The 18,437-nt window shown below is 41.2% G+C and overlaps 1 long non-coding RNA gene across 1 annotated transcript in view; it reads right to left on the bottom strand.

The window, feature by feature from the left end:
- Positions 1-14,439: 14,439 nt before the first annotated feature.
- Positions 14,440-18,437, bottom strand: part of LOC102309183 — a 37,481-nt gene continuing 33,483 nt past the window's right edge. The window contains exon 4 of the long non-coding RNA XR_315895.3: positions 14,440-14,994. This is a non-coding gene — a long non-coding RNA (uncharacterized LOC102309183). The remainder of the gene's footprint in view (positions 14,995-18,437) is intronic.

Here is an 18,437-nt window from a genome sequence, read left to right on the forward strand (position 1 = left end):
GAAATAATAAGTATATATAAAATAATTAACCCTAGAAAATGATGTAAAATGCACTTGACATTTCAGAGCCTTTAAAAGGAGGCCGGTTATGCTCGTCTTTTATGTATACACATTAAAAATAGTGGATGTTCATATTTAACATGGCCAGTTTCAAATATGGAGATCAGCCTTTGTGTGAGTGACCTCTGTGGGCCTCCTGTTATCCAACTGTGAGAGCGGATATCCCTAACATGGTCACCTGAGGCGCACAGAAGCCTCACCCACCTATTTAAATGATTTGTTCATGAGGGGCAGCCAATGAAGAGAATCTGGTTGAGGTCAGACAGATGATGAACTGAGGTACAGTGCTGAGGATTATTCTGAAAGCTACTCTACACGAGTCCAACAATAATGTGTTGGACCACAGAAGGTCTCGTTTTGAAAATTTTCAAAACAAGTATCTGATTTGTTGCCTTATGGGGAGAACTTAATGATCTGAGGAGAGTACAAATTAAGTCAGTGCGACATTGACGCTGGTGTTGCGATTTAGGAAGAGATAAAGCTGAAACCTTAAAAAGTTTAACTGTGTGACTCTGCTCACCAGCTGCCCGTCTTTTACACTCAACAAACATGACTTGGGTTGTGGCACGATTTTTCTTTTAAAACAGGGTGGTAGCCCTCTTCAAACAAGCTGAACATCAATATCTTTGTCCACAGAATAAAAATGATTTAACTGCTAGCTGTCAGTGTAGCCAAACACATCCATAAATGTCTGCATCCTTTTTCAAATTCTTCCTTGTTGCTCATGATAATGTGCGTTTTTTTTTCTTTTAAATGCTGTCCACACCTCCTGCAGATCATAAACCCACAACAAGACGTCAGTGCTGTGCCAGTTGGCGTATTTACAGTTGTTGTTGAGAGCATTTCAGCTGTATTTCAAGTCTCTTTACCTGTCAAATAAAAAAGAAAAAAAAATGAACTCAATAAACATTGTTGGATAGATCATGTGTTTGTTTGACTTTACTCGATACTTTTTAACCTGGGGGCAGAGATAGCTTCCTCGTTCTTAGGCAGTGTTTACTTACTTCCCGTCATCTGCTCTCTTGCTGCACAGTGATCAGCTCGCCCGCCTCCCTGCAGCAACCGTCCTCCACTCTTCTTCAGGCTGCACCGTGTCAGACTGACCTTCCCACTCCAGTCAGCCCTGCTTCTGCCTATTTTTGCCAATGTAGGTTGCTCTGTTAGGTAATTTACATCCCAGCGTCATACTGAATCCCCATTTGCTCCTTCTCAAAGAATAAGAAAATCCCTCTTGCATTAAAGGAATATTCCACCTATTTTTCATCCCCTCCCTGCAGCTTTGACTCACGCGGGCCTCGCTAATGGTTTCTAATCCAGGAACCAAATCCAAGTCTCCTGCTGCTCTTATTCCAAGTCACATTACAGCCTTGGAATGTTAAATGCTAAATGTTCCCAAGGTTAGTTTCGCTTTTAATATTCACATCAATCATGTTCACAGTGCGTGAGTCCACAAAGATGTGACTATTTTCAAGGGCAGAGATGCCTCGTTCCAACTCCCCCAGCTGTTTTTTTTTTTTTTTTTGCACATGCATCAGTATCGATTAGCTCCCTGTGTGTTGAGCTGAGCAGAGCCAGCCTGGGGAAATAAAGCTTAGGCTTGCTTTGGATGGGTCTGTCGCCAGCATGCACACTCACAAGTGCTCATGCACAGGTAGCAAGCAAAGGCAGACCCTATTTTATGGGTAAGACAGCTGTGCAGTTGCTACCAAACAAACTTTATTTATATAGTGAGTCACGAGTGTATTATGTTTGGAGTCCCTAACTGAGAAAACTGCAAAAACTGAGTAAAGAGCAAGTAACCAATACTCGATTTCACACATGGTCACTAAAAAAGATTAATTTATTAATCAGCTGGGTTTTTTTTTTTCCTTTTTTATTGGGGGTCAACCTCAATGATCTACCACACGTGGAGGCAGTGACAATCAGCTAAATGGGTGTAAAGAGCACTGAAACTGACCCGAATGGCCCTCTAATGCTTTCTGTAAAGAGCTTTTTAACGAGCGTTAGCATGTCACCCGAATGTTTATACAGCAAAATGTCTTTTATTAGCCATCAGAGAGTTCAAAACGAGGGTATCGGCACTTTCTGAGCCATGCTCTGCTGTCAGTGGGACTCATTAAATATTGTTCTATAGTGTCAAGGCTGCAGGTTTTACGATCTTACTAGTAATTTCTATCTTTGTGCTAGATAACAAATCATAATTGAAACCCTAAAAAAAAAAAAAAAAAAAGACATATTCAAGTACTCCTTTCTGGAAAAGAAAATAGCTTGATTTAGCAAACGTCACCTGAAACGTGGCGATGTGATAATCGAGGCTGTCCTGATGTATAAATTTTGTGGTCGAGTAAATCAACTTCCTAGGAGAGCTTTCTTACAATGAAGAGGGCTCTCAAACAATACAAGGGTGGAGGGTTATGACACTAAACATCGTCTGGAATTAATCAGCAGACGAAGCCTGGCTCACACTTTCCCAGAAGTTAAGCAACAGCACTGCGGTTAAGATGAACGGATAGACGGATGGGTCTTGAGTGCAACGTCTGAAGCTAAATCATCATCTGCATGTTTACAGCAGTGCGCTGGCACTCAAGCGAACTCTGTGGGAAGCTGTTTGGACAAGGCATAAAACAAAAGGCAGTGCAGCATAGGCTGTCAGCGAAGATGCGTTCTGTTTGGGTTTCCCAAGCAGGCGTCACTGAATCCTGTGCTAGCTCGACGCTGGCAGAACAGTGCGTGTCCCTCCTGCTTGCATTGGAGGAGTTTACTGCAGCCAAACAGCATTGACGTGCTGTGATAGACTCCAGATACCTTTTGCAGATGAGGTCTGAGATGGAGTACAGGTCATCAGTTCATCAGACTCCATCCTTCTGTTTTTATACCACTCTGTATCATGATCTTCTTTTCCTCACTTGTTTCTTCAGCTTATTGATTCCTCCTCCATCCTCTCAACAGATCGAACTATTCTTATCTTTGACACCTCGTCAGTCAGCAGTCAGATGACATTTAAAACCCCACGGGAAGCCTGTGTGAATGTGAAGAGTGGTGTGAATGACCCCTAAGCCTGGAGCGTGGAGCTTAACTCTAAAAATGGGGAAAAGAAAAGACCGGCTAAATTCCCATGTTGTTATAAGCAGAGCCTGGTGGATACAGAATTTTCAGGAGTAAGAAAATTCAGAGATAATAGATAACACACAAAACATAACCACACAGTATGGTGAAAATATAATGAAAAGAGAAAAATGATGGGAGACATTATTTAACTGTGGAACTTCTTTTTATACACTATCCTATTGGGATTGGTTAGGAATTCTGAGGCAGCCGATAGGTACCGGACAGGCCAAGCGGAACATGGCTCGGTCAGTGGCGGAAGCTAAAAACTCAGGTGTGGGAAGAGTTTCAGAGAGGCCATGGAAAAAGACTTTCGGACTGCCTCAGGAGGGGAAAACTGTGCTCCACCTGCACTCTGTATAGTGCGGGTGGGGTGCTGCTGACTTCAGCTGAGAATGCTCTCAGGCGGTGGAAGGAATACTTCAAGGACCTCCTTAATCCCACTGGCACGTCTTCCATGGAAGAAGCAGAGTCTGGGGATGAGGGTGACAACTTGTCTATCTCTAGGGGTTAAACAACTCCGTGGTGGCAGGGCCCCTGGGGTGGACGAGGTTTGTTCTAGGGCTGTCTTGGCCTCTTGCCTCTACAATGTTGCATGGAGATGAGGGGCGGTACCTCTGGATTGGTAGTTCCCATCTTCAAGATGGGGGACCGGAGGGTGTTCCAACTATAGGAGATCACACCTCAGCCTCCCTGGGAAAGTCTATGCCAGGGTGCTGGGAAGGAGAGTTCGTCTGTTAGGTGAACCTCAGACGCAGGAGCAATAATGCACTTTTCGTCCTGGTCATGGAAAACTGGACCAGCTTTATGATGACCTAACCTAACCCTATCCTTTTCAAGGATACTTGAGGGTGCATGGGAGTTTGCCCAACCGGTCTACGTGTGTTTTGTGGACCTAGAGAAGGCATTTGACCTTGTCCCTCGGAGTGTCCTGTGGGAGGCGCTTTGGGAGTATGGGGTGTCTGGCCCATTACTATGGGCCATTCAATCCTTGTTCAACCGCTGCAGGAGCTTGGTCTGCATAGCCGGCAATAAGTTGGACTAGTTGCCGGTGTGTGTTGGACTGGACACCGAAGGGTGGCTGGCCTCTCCCTCAGAGATGAGGTGGGGGTTTGCCCATCTGGGAGGAGCTCAGAGTAGAGCCGCTGCTCTTCCACATGAAAAGGAGCCAGTTGAGGATGTGGGGGCATCTGACAAGGATGCCACCTGGGTGCCTCCTGGGTAAGGTGTTATGGGAATGTCCCACCGGGAGGAGGCCCCGGGGCAGACCCAGGACACGCTGGAGAGATTATATCTCTCAGGTGGCCTGGGAATGCCTTGGTTTTCCCCTGGACAAGCTGAAGGAAGTAGCCGGGGAAAGGGAGGTCTGGGTTTCCCTGATTAGGCTCATGCCCCCGCGACCCGGCCCCAGATAAGTGGAAGAAGATGGATGGATGGAACTTTTAGTACACTCGGTAGCAGCTTGGTGAAGACAAAGACACTGCTTGACTCTGCACCACTGAACCCAGGGAAAATCTCACTAATATTTTAAATAAACCACCATGACGTTACTGATTAATTGGCACAGTCCTGTTTTGAAGATGCAAAATGTTTGGTGTCACCATCACCAGCTTCACCTTTTCAAACTGAATGTAACAAGTAAGACGCAGACAGGGACAATAAACTGTATGTTTAATGGCCACAAAGTGTCCTTGCTTTATCATCTAAAACTACCATAATTTACAACATCAGCATAATGTTGTACTCAATAACATTTGAAACAGGTGGTTGAGGTGGATGGTTGAGGCAGTTCCACACTGGCTTTACTTTTTAGATCAAGAACTACTACTTCTGAGTGGTAATGTAGAATACTTAATCTGAAATTCATAGTCACAAAAATGAATAAATGCATTTTTAAAATAAAAACACATTTTATAACGGCTTGTTTTATTCAGCCAACAGACAAAATAAAAAACACAAAAAATACAAAAATGTTCACGACTCTAGTGGTGTAATGGTTCTAATGTATTACTCCTGGACTGTTTAATAAATGCCATTGGGTTCAGAACTCCCTGTGATCCAAACAGCTGCTGCCAGAAGTCTTTTTATGTTGATATATTTGTTTTCCTGGAACTTGGCAGCGAATAATTGCCAGTGTAAGAGTTATTGTCCAGCTCTTGCATACTAGCAGGATTAACCTTCAATGACGCATTTGCAGTGTGACTTTAATTGATTTTGATTTCACAACTTCATCAATCAAAAAGTCTCCATGTGGTAATTTCCATAAAGTTTATTTAAATGGCTCAGTCTGAAAAAATTAATCAATACAAAAACAAAGTGAAGAGGTTTTAAAGCTAAAACTGAACTACTGGGTTTAGTTGTTAATTTAGGATAAAGATGAATGTGGGTTTTTCTTTACATTTTAAGGTATCTGACATACAAAAGTGGATGATTATCACACTTGGCAGCTGAAACTGGATAATTTTGTGCCTACTTTAAATACTGGAAACAAAATTACCAAAAATGACCCTGATTAATTTTCTGTGGACCGCTTTATTAATTTACTGCATAGCTTCTGTTGGTTGACACTAACCACTAATATTTTAATAATAAATAATATCAAAGTAATGGGTCATAGAAACCTTCCTTATCCCACGATGCATTGCTAAAATAAAACATGCTGCTATTGACAGAGTGCGTGCACTCTGGTCCTTTTATTGACCCGATATTGCGCGTGGCTCTGAAACGACCAGTCGTTTAATTGATTATTTGACTGACTCAAAATTATTCTAATGATTTTTTGCATCATTTATCAAGCGCAAACGGTTTTGTTTTGTTGTTTCTTTAGGACTTTAAACAATAGAATAAACATTTGGGTTTGGAAATATTGGCTGGAAAAGCATTTAAAAGAGACCTGTTGTCAAACTCTGGCAAAAATAAAGAGTTCATTTAAAAACCTAATCGAAACAATCGAACTCATGGTTATTCCCATATCAACTGCTAGATATTATCACTGATGAATGCAGAAATTGTTTTACAGCTCAGGGTTGATTATTCTGTTTTCTGTAGCTAAGGGGGTATTACGAGTTGCACGCATGTGGTTTTCAGCAGCGGTTTATCATTTTTGGTTCCACACAGCAAACAGAGGACAAACTATCATGAGGATATTTTTCCATAGCATTAATTAAACCAAAAAACCCAAAAACCTCTGGTCTACTAAAATCTCTTCCTCTCTTCGGTCATTTGATTGGTCCCAAGGGGTAACTCGCATCTCCTAGTGTGTGGATTGCACTCTAACTGCTAGCCTTCCCAGCCTAAATGAAATACACTATATTGCCAAAAGTATTCACTCCATCCATCCAAATTATTGAATTCAGGTGTTCCAATCACTTCCATGGTCAGAGGTGTATAAAATAGAGCAACTAGGCGTGCAGACTGCTCTCAGGAGCTCGTACAGTGATAGGATGTCACCTGTGCCACAAGACCAATTGTAAAATTTCCTTCACTACTGAATAGACTAGAATAGAATAGCCCTTTATTATCATTGTACATCTACAATGAAATTCTGGGTGCTCCACACCAACTGTGCTGACTAAAATATAGGTAGTAGACAGCAGGAATAATTAGCAAACAAGAGAAATATATACAAAAATACAAGAAAGGCACGGCTGAAAGTGATCAGTGTGTTGCAGGAAGACGCATGCTATATTACAGTCAAATGAATGATAAACATGGACTTTATGCTAAACCTATTTACTACAATGAATGCACTCATCCATCCATCCATCCATCTGCAGTCTAACAGGAGATTCCCAAGCCTCCCTCTCACCAGCCACCCACTCCAACACTTCTGTGGGAACGCCGAGGTGTTTGTAAATCATCTGCGGGACACCGTCTCTCTGGCTCCCTCTTTGCCTCACTCATGAATACGACAGTGATATAGCTGATTTCCTCAGCTCTGGTCACAAACTCATTCCAAAACGTTTTGGGGGAACGTTGGCTCACGGCACAGTGAATCACAGGAGCTCTGTTGTCTGGGGCAATATGCCCCCTGCAGGGTCTCCCAAGTCAAACTGGCCCTGGACTGGCCAGGTGGAGGCCTTGATGTTTCAATCCTTAGTGGTTCAGACTCGTTCTTTGGTTGTGGTACAGTGAAAAACATAGTTTGTTTAAAGTGGTTCAGAGCCTTATCCTGACAGTAAGTCAGGTTAAAATAAACCAGAATTTGACATTTTTATTAGGCCTTTATTTATTCAGGTAAAAAAAAAAAAAAAATCTCATTGAGATTCAAAATCTCATTTCCACGAGAGACCTTAACTTGTTTTGTTTGTTTTTTTTCAACAGAACAGTTTTTCCATCTTTAAATAAACATTTTAAAATGAGATGCTTCTGGGTTTAAAAGCTCAATAAACTTATCAACTTCTGTTTATTGACCTGTATTGACCACCAGAAACACTTAATCAATAGACCCAAGCTTATTGAGATAAACAACAAAGGATAACCCAACACAAATTCCTGGTGAATATTCAATAATAGTGTGGCTTTGTCATGTAGCTATAAAAGATTAAAACTCATTTAAAGACATTTTGTAGATATTTTTAGGTCCAGAGAGCGACAGTCTTTCAAACGAGGACATCAGACCATTCAAATGACCTGCGAATCACTGCAGACTCCCACTACATTTGTACTTCTGTCTGTGCTCACGAGTCTCCTCGCCTCGAAGCATCTAGACCTGGCACACACGAACGCCACACACTGTGGCAGTCACTTCTTCCATCCTTCACATCTTTTCTTAGTGAATATTTCATGCTCTGCTCGACACTAAACTGCCTGTCCCAGAGCGCCATCTTTCCCCTTTGTGGGAGGCAAGTGTTTGCTCTTCAGTAGCACTTAGTGCATTTTAGAGTAGATTAAGCATTGCCATGATCATGACACAGTCATGAGCCCCATGGTGCAGTTAAAGGAGAGACCGTGGAGGCATATACAGGCCATGTTCAGGAAAGGTTCACTAAATGCAGACTCTAAGTGCTCATCTTAAGGCTGAAGCACAAGCCTTCTCTTTCAAAAGATTTGAGAAGTGCACAAGAAACTGGGCAGATGCCATGGATAACGCAGCAGCCAATGACACCGTTTTTCTCCTCTGGAACGATGAGATACTGTTTGGCAGACTTATCTCAGGAGACACTTAATGGAAGGAAAATTTATATCACCAACAGCCATCAGGGCACTCAGTTTTACAGGGTGCCTTGTATAACCATGAAGCGTTTTATGCCCAAAGGCAAGGAGTTAAGTTTATTTATTGACACTGAAGGTTTAGCCTGACTAAACAATGTTTCATGCTATTAACATCAAAGCAGCACAGCAGGGCTTCATAATTACCTACATTTGGTGTTATTTGGGGGAATATTCAGTGTTTTTTCTGAAAAAAAGTCTTTAAGTTATTGTGTTGCTTATAACGGAGATGATATTCTTATGTTAAACACTTGAAACGAATGTTTCACATTTCTGCATGAAAAGAAGATCGACATGTTAGGCCTAAGGGATTCTGGGAAGCATTTACACCGCATCCACGTGTAAAGAATTTATGAAATGTTGTGAACACGATGGTGATTTGCTTTCTCTCACAGCTTCTTTCAGTGATACTGTCACTGTTGTTGTGTGCAATCTAACACTTGTCTGGAAACTTTTAGTATACTTATTAGGGTTGGGTGATATGTAGAAATTTTCCAACCGACAATCGTCAGTCCAATAATCGACGATGGGCAATATATTCGCGCATGCGCAGACTTTTTGATGTGTGGAGCAATGTGATCATGCACAGACTAATTTGCGTGTTTACGACACAGAAGTCCAAACATGGATGCACTAATTTCCCCCAAAAATTTAACGTTAAGGCATTAATGCGGCGTTGACCTGGTCATCACGACTAACACGATTAAAATTTTTAGCACACTCAACCCATCTGGAGCGCAGAATGAACAAACTTTGGACAAACTGCCCGAAATAGGTTGACAGAGACATTTCAGGGATTTTGACTCAGTCTGCGCTTCAGATGGGTTAATTGTTAAATTGCGTTAGTCGTGCTGATTGCGCATCAACTCTGACAATAATAAAAAATATATATAAGGTCGCCACTTTGGGATCTCTTTGGCTTTAAACCAGATGAAAGAGGTAAACCTACGGATGTAACCAAAGCGGTGTGCCACTTGTGCAGACATATAGTGCGAGCAAAGCACTCAAACTAACTTGCATGAGCATGAGCGTGTCCACCATCCGTCTAAGTATGCTAGGCTATCACCAGCTTCTGCAGCTCCATCAACAAACATCTGAGCGCACTCTGAGGAGGGTGCATTTGCTCACAGATGAAAAAAAGGTGCTGTTAAAAACAGCGATATTATTATTTTTTCCCTGTTGACTGCTTCTATTACCTCCATCATTATTAGCAAAATTACTCATGGGCAAATTAATAAATAAATCGCCCGTGTAAAAATTTATTTACATAGATTTATTTATCCAATCGCCCAACCCTAATACTTATGGTGACATAACTCTAACCACACTTCCTTGTACTTAGAAATATATACAGCATATTAATTTAACACTGGTATCAGAGCAGTACTCTGGATGGACAGAACTCTGAAGCCAAGATCTCAATATCAGATTGGCACTAGAAAAAGTCAGCGTGGTGCACCCCTACTAATTTGGACCATTATCGCTGCAAGTTGCTGGATTTCATCAGTATTTCCTGCTCTGTTGGTTGCCACGTGTTGCCCGTCTCACCTGTGTGGATGCCCTTTTGAGAAGTGTTAACATTTTTCAACCAGCTACTGTGATGTGGATTGTGTTGCTAAGAAAACTAGCTTACAAAGAATGGAATAGTTGTTCCGTGTCCAGATAACATATGCAACATCCGCATACAGTACTCAGGTTTGAGCCAAACGTCTACTAACATAATGCACAAGCAGGGTTAGGTAATCTGTTATAATTTTCCTACTGGCATTCATCAGTCCAAGAACCAACAGTTGTACAATTATTCATTAAGGTGTGTTTGCAAACCCCAATGCCTCATACACTGCGTCAAAGAACAAAAATACTTATTATAAATTATGCTAGAGTCAAAGCCCACAAGCTAATGACTACCACAGTCGCATGAAGGATGCCTTGAAGCCTCTAGATAAAGAAACATCCACAAAGGCCACAACAACAGAGACATGGTTCTGTGAAAGGCCAGCTGCTGATTGCAAATATATTTAGCCCAACCCTAGCAAACTGTTTATACAAAACTGAACTAAAGGATTAACTTCATTCACAGAGGTAAGACTGATCTGTTTCCCTTCTCACTTCTAAGCTTGATTTATAAACCCTGCACTGAATCTGTACAGCGCCTATACCGTTGCCTACGCAAGTGGCCGTCGCAGTTGTTTATCCTTCTACTTGTGCGCTGGTTTTTGTGAATTACTCTGCAAGCGGAAAGGATCCTGTTGGACTTGGAGTTAATAAATACTGAGCAACAGTTACTGCCCTAGAAACAATATGAATAAAAGAAACTGCATCTATAGAGTGATTGTCAGAGCAAAACAAAGAAAAAAACTACGGATATCCACAGAGTATCGGAGCAGTTGAGACGCATTTTTTCTAAACACCAGGTCTCTGTGGCTTTTAAACCCCAAAACACGCTGCGTCAAAAATTGTTCCAGCCCAAGGATCGGGTCCCTCGACACAAACAGAGTAACATAGTGCACGCTGTTAAGTGCCAGGAGGATTGCCAGGATTTATACATCGGGGAAACCAAACAACCTCTGGTGAAGCAGATGGCACAACACAGAAGAGCCACCTCGTCAGGCCAGGACTCTGCAGTCTATTTACACCTACAGGCCAGTGGACGCTCTTTCAAGGATGAGGATGTAACATCCTGGACAGGGAGGAACGCTGGTTTGAGAGCGGAGTCAAGGAGGCCATTTACGTGAAAAGGGAAAGACCATCTCTGAATCGAGGACGGGGGCCTAAGGGTACATCTTTCGGCATCTTGCTATGCTGCGATTGCAGCCATTCCCCAACTCTCTGTGAATGGTACTCATGGCCACTGATCAGTGGTCTTTGATCAGTGGGTTTTGGTCAGTGGTTGTTGATCAATGGTCATGAGAATTTGCATAATTATGATTAAGGCACTGACCTCCCAGCCCATTGTTCCTTCAGTGGGCTGGTTTCAGTCATTATGCAAATGGACTGTTTATAAGATTGGGGAAACCTGCAGTCAGCTGAGACTGAAGAAGTCACTTGGATGAGTGATGAAACGTTTCTCCCACAAAACGCTACGTCCAGATGAACAGAATCAACTTTTTGGAGAATTACTTTCCTGGATGATTGAGAATGCATCAAGACGTAATCAAGATAATGTGTTTACATGACATATTACCACCAAAAGGACTGATCACAGATATGGTCAACATGTAGTTAAATTTCTTGGTGGAAAAACACCAAGTATCAACACAAATATCATTTTTTAAAACGTTGTGCAGCTTTTCTTTAACAGAAACCTTCAGAGGCTTTGGTTCAAAGTACATCCAACAAATTGTAATGTATGTGATCAGTGCTGCTGCTAAAAAAGTGAGAATGATAAGTTGGCCGAGGTTTCAGGAAGGAAGCGGAGTTGAATGACCCGTTCTTGGGGACAATGTCACAGTGCAGCCTACAGTATTTCTCAGAGTGTGACACAATAACGACTTGTTCTTGCCATTGAACAGTGTAGCTCTGTTTGGACTAATGCCATAACTGCTCTGTCAGAATTCTGCTTCCCCTCGCCAGCTCTCCAAACAAACTCCGACTATACTATACCACATAATGGCTCCTTCTTCTCACACAAAGCAGCAGCCAGAATACGTGGAGTGAAAGTAGCTGATGTAATGGTGCGGTCACTGGCGCGTGCGTCTCGCCTGACTTGCTCAGAGGCACACTGGCAGGATATGAGCTCGGCCGCTCTTCTCCGGCACTACTCGGGGCTGATACCATAACTCACATCGCCTGGATGTAATGGTTAAGAGGAACACTGCACGCTACAGCACTAACGGCAGAGGAATGACATCCATTCTCAATCAAAGCAGATTGAGGGTGAACTTTCTGTTACGAAGAGGGATAGCCTAGTTCCCTTTGACTTGATTAGAGTGGCTGGAAAGCCAATAAAGTCTGGGACAGATATTAATGTAATTGCTGAAGCAGCTGGTTCCTGTCTGAGTTATGATCCATTGTTTGAGGGGAAAAACCAGAGAGAGGGGAATCAGAGAAAGAGGGGAAACAAACATGGTACAATAACCACTTGTTAAAGAGCAAGAAAAAGAGGAAGTGCGTGAAATTGTGTTTGCACAACTGACAAACAGTGTGTCTGATCGCTAAGTCCCATCAGCTTTTATCTCAACAACTGAAGTCCATGTTATACTTTTTAAAATATTCCCATTCATCGATGAGGGAGACAGTCACTGCATCTCATACCTGGCAGGAGCTCCTGTTCTTGCCCATAAAAGGCCGCTCATGTTCCTTCATGTTTCATATTTTAATGTCATGTTCACAAACACTTACTGCTGTTGGAAACGTGCGTCACCATTTGTGAATGCTGGTGGCCAAAGAGGATTTTTGGATTTGAAATTGCGGTCCTGAAGCAGCCAAGAGTGATCATTAACTGTGCTCGATGTTAGTTAGCTGCTGAGCAGCCAGCTGAGCAGCGAATATTGGAATATCAGCACAGGTCAGCCAACCACTGCTGCAAAGCGCCACATTATTATCTGACTTATGTAAAGCAAATCTTTTCCTCTCAATGTACGGCTACACCTGACCTTTAACCTCTCATTAGGCCCCGGTCACACAGGCCTAGAGACTGGTTGGCACCCCCCTGGAAACCTCGGGTCATTAAAGATCAAAGCACAGCCTAGTGTGGGGTTCCACCTTTTTCTCATGAAAAAAAGAGGAAGATTCATAAATGTTTGTTAACTTAATGAATAATCATGTTAAGTAACAGATTAGAATTACTGCTGTAATCAAGGAGCCTTAATCAGGAGTTTGTCTGACAATGAGTCACTTGGTAGGTTCATACAGTACAATGTTGAACTAGTGAAGCAACTATTCCCTTTTAGAAATTTCTAAAGAAAGTTTTTACCACAAGCAGCCACATTGCTACACCTCGAGGCGCAATATCTTCAAGCATTATCTATATTATTGCGAATTTCAACAGCCACCTTGACATAAAACTAAATACAGAATCATAAAAGTCAACACTGATAAATAACCTTGCACCAAAATAAAGTTTCAAAAAGCTCCAGAATTTATTTTTCTACTAAAAGATCTTTGCTGCTGCCAAATTCTCCCTTTAGTTTTAATCCATGAGTCTTCTAGTACAATATCTATTTCTTAATATAATAAACAATGATAATAAAAGAAGGCCTAACATGTGTCCTGTGCTTCTTACCAAAGCTGCTTCACACACATCAGTTGTCAGTCATCCTCCAGTAAAAGCAGAGAGCCATCATTGACTGTGTTTATCCAGACCAAAACACAGCTTCTCAGAGGCATTCATGTTGGATGCTGGCCAGCTGTCATCACTGAGTAAACACCTACATTATGTTATTTAAATTTACTCTTCAGGCACAAGAGGTCATGGGATATAGGAGGAGTATTCATTTCAAATATGTGCCGAGTAAAAAAAAAAACAAACAAAGGAAAAAGCCAAGCTTAGAGTGTAACAGTTTTAATATATACCATCTGCAAGGAGATGGATGTGAATTATGACCTCAGTGACTTTCTATAATTGCTATTAAGTCACTGGACTCGTAATTGAATCCTATTTAATTATCTCTTACTTTGTCAGAAGCCTAAGTTTTTCTTCTTTGTTTCTTTTTATAAATCAAAGTAAATGGTCTAATCAGCATCATGACCTTCTAATATATATCCAGTCTTTTGATTCATTCACAAAGACCACACACACACACAGGTTGGGATGCTTCCTCCTTGCTTGCAGCTAGAATTCTTAACCAGTGTAACTCAGTCACGAGGGACGATGAAGACAGCAAAAACCAGCCTAATGTTAAACAAGATGAAGCTGTATCGGTCACGTAGACACACACATTAGCTTCAGTAAGCAAAAATATAGAACACAGCCGAGCTGTACTGCAATAAGAAGTAGCTGCTCTGTAAGAAAACATGACAGCAAACCTTAAAGACAAGTAGGTCATAGAATATGCTGAGCAACTGTCCAAGAAAAGGGTAACAGCAGCACCAGACAATCCTGAGGAGCTTCGGAGACCGCTTTTGGACAAATAAATATGACATAAAACGTTCTAAGTGATTTAATCTGCTCATATCTTTTTCTAACAAAATCAATGGTGTCAGTTAGGACATAACATGACTACAGTAAAGAGCCAAAGAACCAAACCACTGAAAATATTTAATAAAAACAACTATAAAACTGTTCTAACATAAGATAAATGATCCTCTGTGTCCAAAATCCACAATTTTCTGTGTATTGTGCCAAAAAAAAACTACTCGTGACAATGAGATGTGAATATAGACACTGTGGCTAACCCGTAACAGATGCATAGTTCTGACATTTGCCCTTATAGTTACAGTTGGCCATGAATCTTTGGTCACTAATAACTCCGAACTGGAGCATAAAATGTGTCAAATAACGCAGTTATGATCATAATAAAGATTGCAGTCAAACTAAAGCTGGTATTTTCTCACTGAAAAGAAAAAGAAAAAACAGAATTGCAATCCTTAACTGTCTGGAACGTCTCCTGTGATGCAGACTGAGACAGGAAACTGATGCCTGGGGAAGAAGAGTCTGACGTGGTTATCTGCTGCCACCTGGTGGTAAGAGGAGAGCATTGTAGTGTAAATCATGTGCAGTCACAGGGGAGTCAGACACTTAACGCACAGCTGCGCACATCAACTGCACCCTGTCCACACAGCACTTCCTACTCTAAATAAAGACATGACCTGTTTTAATTTTTCATGTTTGCCGTTTCCAGGTGAGAACAGGCCAGCGTCAGCACATTCCAGCCAACGCTCTGCAGCACGGCAAGGCACAAGACCTTTTGTATTAGAAATCAAAGCAGAGTTATCTTTACGTACAGCTTACTCCTGGTAATAAAAAAAAAGAATGCTGGCTTGCTCTCATGATTGTAGTTTTTATAAATTTATATGGAAGAAGAAGAAAAAATAATGTGTGGTTTATTTCTGTTTGCACATAAATCTCATTTCCACTAGATGGCAGGTGGAGCTCAGAATCGCCGCCTGTTTCTCCGTCCCCTGAAGATGCTCCTGAGTTTTCCATCTAATCATGTTTTATTCTGCTGGGAACTGCCTCCCAGAGTATCACACCTGCCCACTTCCTTTCTGCCTACATGCCGGGGGAATGCAGTAACCCGCTCCCACAATGCAGCGCAGATGCCCTCCGTGAGGAAACACTGCTGTGGCACTGTGAGCATATGGCACTTTCTTTAAAAAAGAAAAATAACAAAATAAGTCAGAACTTAACCTTTACTATGGCATGCTGTATATAAAAGCTGACAGGCTTGGAAGCTCACAGGGTGTGAAGGATATATTTTTTTTTTAAATATAAATTTTGCATATGAATACAAGCTTCCCCCGTCTCCTCAAAGGCAAGATATATGAAGTGAGACTTGTAACTTTTGATGGTAACCGTGTGAAACTCTTACCATCGATCCTCTGAGAGACTGACTGTTGCTACAACTTGCAATTCATCAAAGCTCAGCGTAATCAAGTTTCATGTGAATAAAACAGAAAATACAGGACTTATTTGCATCTTTATTCACAAGATAGCTGAATTATATTCATCTGGGTGAGACAGTTAACAGTGAGTGGCTCTAACTGAACAGCTAGAATAGCAATGATGCTGGACTGATATCTGTAAGACAGTTTTCTTACAAATTTGACACAATCAGGAACATGTGCCGTCACTAAATCTGTGGCCTCTTACAACCACACTTAAGTAAGCTACTGAAATTCAATTCTAAAAACAGCCTATAGATATCTGAAAAGATGTAACGTCTTTTGCATCTTTGTCTGCACAGAATTGTGTGTTAGTATCTCAGTCCTTTTTTTACTTCACACCCAGAGCCCTTTGTTTACTGCTAACCGCACTGCACTGCATTGTTTGTCAGGCAGGTTTGATGGAATCAGAGTCCATTAACATGGAAGGCAGCGTCGAGGTGACTTTAGCTCCTAATTAAAAACAGATGTGTCCATTTAATAGTCTTAATACTTTGTGGGAGAGCGAGACAATCACCGCAGAAATATCTATTTGCCTCATTAAATCGGGAGGCTTGATCATGATGAGAAGCAGGGTAATGAATGAAGACAGACATGTTTACCGGGTTGTTTAAATAGTGTTTGCTGGAAGGAGACTGGGTGGAATCTAGATGGACTGCTGTTTGGTGGTGGCGTGAGGAGGAGGGAGTCCTCGGCTAAGTGAAGACTTGTGGGATAAATGGCATTTGAAGTCAGGTTTATTAAAGAAAGAAAACAAACCCCAATGAGCCATTGTTTTGTAGATACTTATCTTTTAAATCTTACAATTGTTCCAAAGCTTCACATTCTCACTAGCAATAATTTCAGATCCATTTAGCACATAGTAAACATAGTTGCTTTCATTTGAAACAAAACATTTTAAAGAGAAAGACAAAGAAAGACGGTGACTGAGGGTGCAGTCACACTCCACTTTTTGCAGGGATGATGACAAATGTCCATGTCCAGTAGTGGTTGATATTTTGAGAGCAATGGTTTTCTGTGACTTTTGTTCTACTAATTTCTGGTTTACCTCCTTGAGATTTCAGTTTGGTTAAAAAAAAATAATAATAAAAATCTTCTAAATGGCAATTTTTAAATACTAGCACGAGGTAGGGGCTCCTTTTTGATTTGTTAACACTGAAAAGGGTTATTGTGTATGATTTTGGAGTGACGTGCAGTGAAGACATGGCTTTATCTGATTGCACACAGAAATCAACAACCTTCTGAGCTAACAAGCTACCCTGGAAATCATGCTAGCTAAGCTAACTGCATGTTAGTTTTTTGTGTGTGTGTTTTTTTTTTTTAAAGCAAATGCATCTACAGTCTCCAGTTTTGTAGGTGACCTTGTCTTGTTAGAGTATTTTAATACAGTGCCCAACATTACTAGTTAGCACACCTAACACACTTTGAACCAAATTCCACAATTAAATAATTAAGTGTAAAGAGTGGGCGTGGTACAATCACTGCCCAGGTTCACTCAAATGGAAGAGGTGGAAATGGTTCCAGGATACACTGGAATTCAGCCGTTTTCCATTTGACATCCTTGGATGACAGATGGAGTCTGACAGTGTCGACTGTCTATGTCTGTGCACTAAAAACAAAAGCTGCAATAAAGCAGTGAATAGAATACAGAACAATGTGCAATTTTCTTTTCCTTTTGTTCTGGTAAAGCAGACATACAGCCTAAACATCATATTTACGTGAAGTCAGTGGTGCCTGTTGGCAAGTTTTATCCATATATGTTCCAGCAGCTCTGTGCTGCCTAAAAAAAAAAAACTATTCTTACTAAATATTAAAGTTGCTTTGTAACTGGTGGTTACTAGAAGCTTTGCTTCAAGATGAACATCTGATCTTGTTAAGTGTTGAACATGTCCGTGAATATGAGCCAACCCAGTTTAAGCCTGATCTTAAATTTTATAAAGGAAAATGTATATGCTGCAGTTCACAATGATATAATAAGGATAGACCAATAAATTGTCTAATATCATTGTTAACTATGTCTATGTTATTTGTTGGTTAGATCGATTATAAGGCCTCAAACTAAGTGTTTTGCACTGTGACCATCTTGGTGTTTTGAAACTGGGTGTGATCATAAAAACGTGGCTGTAAATCACCTACAATACACTCTAACCAGCACGCAACTTCTGTCTAACAAGATAATTCTCCTCTCTGACTGTAACAAAATGAGCTTTGTTGCCAATTAAAGTTCTTTCATCAAAGTCATCAAAAGTCCAATTAGCAAAGTCCCAAAAACCAATATGAGGCCATCTGGCAACCACTACTTGTAACGGAGAAATATATGTTCCCCACTGATTTCTGATAGTCACTGCCAAATAGGCTGCAGGCCTGTAGGCTGGTCAATAATACCCTGGTTACTATATAATATACTAATACTAATATACTGGTTACTAGGGAAAACTGTGTATTCCGCAACCGTCTGGCAAGTAGTTGATGAAGGTTGCAGGTAGTTGCTAGGTGAAACTGGAAACAATGAGGTA

This window comes from Haplochromis burtoni, unplaced genomic scaffold, assembly GCF_018398535.1.
Source record: "Haplochromis burtoni strain Fernald_Lab_line unplaced genomic scaffold, NCSU_Asbu1 Contig_64, whole genome shotgun sequence".
In the NCBI taxonomy this organism is placed as follows: Eukaryota; Metazoa; Chordata; class Actinopteri; order Cichliformes; family Cichlidae; genus Haplochromis; species Haplochromis burtoni.